Raw genomic sequence first — 3,467 nt, 5'->3', positions numbered from 1 at the left:
GCTACAGAGGCTTTTTTGGAGTACAGTTTCCATAATACCACTTCATTGCCTCTGTTGGCGTATATTGCAGGCCAAAAACAAGGTGAAGGGAGCAGTTTGTAATCTGGGATCACAGAATGGATCAAGAAAAGCTAGGAATTGTTTTCTAAGTTTATTTAGACATGACAAAATAGCATCCCTGTTCTATCCCCCAGCACAGTAAAATCAAAGACAACTTTTGGATTCCATGCTATTGCTTTTATTGCATAGTTTTTTGGAGTTTTTAATTTAAAAAAAAGTTTAAACACTATCTTGTTGACAGGCAGCGCAACAGGAGGCAGACAAAAGAAGGTTAACCAGTACAGCATTTCAGATGTACATAAAGCGACAGCCTGAACAAGGCCTGCATTTTTTTCCAGTCTTATATGGCAAGGAAAAATGGTCCAAAGCTGCAGGTCCTATTCCCTATAGAATTTGGTGAGTGGAGAGAAAGCAAAAGGAATATGAAATAGACATAGTCAGAGAATCTGATGAGAGGCAGAGGAGGAGGCTTGAGACCAGAGCAAATAGACTTCACATACAAGCCTGGATGTATTCTGGACAGAGGTTGGAAAGGAGAGTGTTTTGCACAGAGAGGGAGGGGAGTGTTTGGGAGCTGTAGACCAAAAAGACACTTTTCCAAGTTCTGGTTCTGGGACAAATAAAAAAACTCAGTTCTACACAGCAAATTTAAGAATCATTTATAAAGTGTCTTGTCAATGAAGCTTAGGAAATGAAGAATGTTATCTATTTTATAATCTATAAATGATTATATATGTCTCCCTAGGCCTAGAGTCTATAAATATCTATATTTATAGATAGTGTAAGGGAGATAAGGGGTATAGACTCTAGGGAGGCATGTATAAGCCTATTAAACTGTGCTAACGATTCTCCCTTCATCTATGATTCTACTGTTTTATACCCTCCAATAGTGGTCCCTCTATATTTGCTGGGGTTAGGGGCACAGCACCCTCGTGGAAATAGAAAAAGCGTAAATAGAAAAACAAAACTTTTTTTTTTAACCTGGGATAACATTTCTCTAGGAACCTCTAGGTCCTCCAGTGCAACTCTATGGTTAACATCTGCCAGAAGCTGACCACAGAATCATGCTGGAGGACCTACAATTGCCTAAAGAAATGTTTTCTCTAGCAATCTCTAGGTCTTCCAGAGCAACTCTTATAGTCAGCTTCTGGGAGAACTGTACTGGAGGGTCTAGAAATACCTAGAGATAACATATTAATCAAATAATAATATTAATCAAATCTGCAAATGATCAAATCCGCAAAAGTCAAAGCTGCTAATGTGGAGGGCCGACTGTATAGCCTCTGTCACCCCACTTTTCCAGTTGCTTTTAAAATGTCCATCTCTCTCCTTCTCCCACTTTCTCCTTTTGTCCGCAGCTTACTTCAGTTACTCCAAACTGAGTACAACATGCAAAAGTAGTTTGCATTAAATCAACTCAATGCCTGAGAGAGGAGAGGAGAGGAGGAGTGGAGCCTTGCCCTTCCCAGAAGGCTCAGGCAAAAGCAAACTGCAGCAGCCTCTCCTAGCTTGTGTGTTCTTCTGCATTAATAACATTCGGCATCTTGACAACACTCTGCTCTTGCTTGGCCACACATGTTATGGTTGTCATCTAGCATATGCTGGAGGGCACGCAATGTTTTTGGAAACATGCTGAGACAGATAGGTTTATGTAGGAAGAGGTTTTACATGCTTGCCTCCTGGCTTTGGAAAATAACAACAAAAATGAAATACTTTGAAAGATTAATAAAATCCAGTGCTAAAGGCCATTTTAATCTACATGCTCCCCACAAATGCTAAACCCAATAAATAAATATAAAGACAAAACAACAAACAGCAACCCAATAAATGTCTCTTTTTATGAGAAAGTCAAAGAAAACATATGGGTCTATTCCTGAAAGCATGTTAAGGAGAGGGTTTCCAAAGAGCAAGCTGAAATTGCATTTTTCAGGTACAGCATGGAGTCACAACAAAACAAAACAAAACAAAACCCCTTTTTTTGTACTTGCCAACCTGATTGTTCTTAACAATTGCCATAGAAAAAAAGCCTGATCTTAAAGTGCAAGCAGGCTGGTACTGAGGAAGCAGTTCTTTATGTAATTAGATTCCAAAACATTTTAGGCTTGAATGGCTAGAAAATAATGTTAAATAGAGCTCAGAAACAATATGGCAACCAGTGCAGCTGATGCAGTATAGTTTTCATGATGTAACTACCTATCTTCCCTCTGGGATGCCTGTATAATACTCCAGCAGGTTTCCAGGCTGTCTTTAAAGGAATCCCAAGTACAGTGCATTATAGTGGTCTTGATAGCCCTGCAACATGGGAATGATGGTGGCAAATCTCTCCAGACAGAGCTGCAGCAAATGTACTAACCTAAGCAGGTTAAAAACAGCAGCACTACCTTAGCATTCTCACCCCACGGGTGTTAGCATAGAGTTGAGAAGGCATCCCTGACGTGGTCTTTCAGAAGTGCAACCTCATGCAGAATCAGATTTAAATCACAACTTGGAAAAATTAAATTCTTGGACAACCACTATCAGTACCAGCTGCCACCATGATAATCAAGTCTTGAAGTTTCTGTGAACTGTGATCCAAAAGAGTAACTTTTCCAAGGCCTGATGTAAGCTTCCATGTACAACTAGTTATTTCTCTGCTCACAGCACCTATCTAGATGAAGATTTTTTCATTGATATCCACTCCAAACTGCCTTCATGAACTTGCTCGATTTCTACAGCCTCTCTATGAGGTATAGACAGAAACAAGACATAGAGTATCACATAGCGTATCATTCCACAGAGTGATGCTACTCCAGAGGAACTGCCAGATGTTATTTCCTAATGTGATGGGAGCTGCAGTTCAACAACATCTGGAAGACAGTGGCCCCACCTAACCCATCTATAAGTCAATGGCCATAGAATGAAACAGAAGTTCTCCAAAGCCAAATTTTGAGTCTGCTCTTCCAATGCAACATTGGACCTGGGATGAGTAAGTGAGGCAAGCAATCCAGAAAGTGTCCATGGTGACTGCAGAGTATGAAATGGGTGAAGGATTCTGGGAGTGGTAGTCCTAAAAGCAACACTAATCTCTAAAGGCAGTGATATTGAAATCATTGAGAGGAGCAGGAGACCCAGAACTTGGGTAACTATTCTGGTGCCTGGATTTGTGGATTTGTAGCCCTATAGACTAACTGTTCCAAGCTAACCAAAACCCAGGAAGGCTGCATCCCTACAAGCAACACCCAGCATATGTCATCCCCCAAGCCAACTAAACCTGTTTCCGTCGCAGCACCAGATGCTTCATCAAGGACTGTCTGAGGCTGAAAAGGCACAAATTTCAGTGCCTTGCCTAAAAATGATAAACCAGAAGCTGAGTAATAAGTCAACAGGCGACTTGAAGGCACATGCACACACAATAATTGCTGGAGAAA

This window comes from Sceloporus occidentalis, unplaced genomic scaffold (assembly GCF_023333645.1).
Source record: "Sceloporus occidentalis isolate IW3139 unplaced genomic scaffold, rSceOcc1.0.p SCAF_14, whole genome shotgun sequence".
NCBI lineage: Eukaryota > Metazoa > Chordata > Lepidosauria > Squamata > Phrynosomatidae > Sceloporus > Sceloporus occidentalis.
This window is presented reverse-complemented; position numbering follows the sequence as displayed.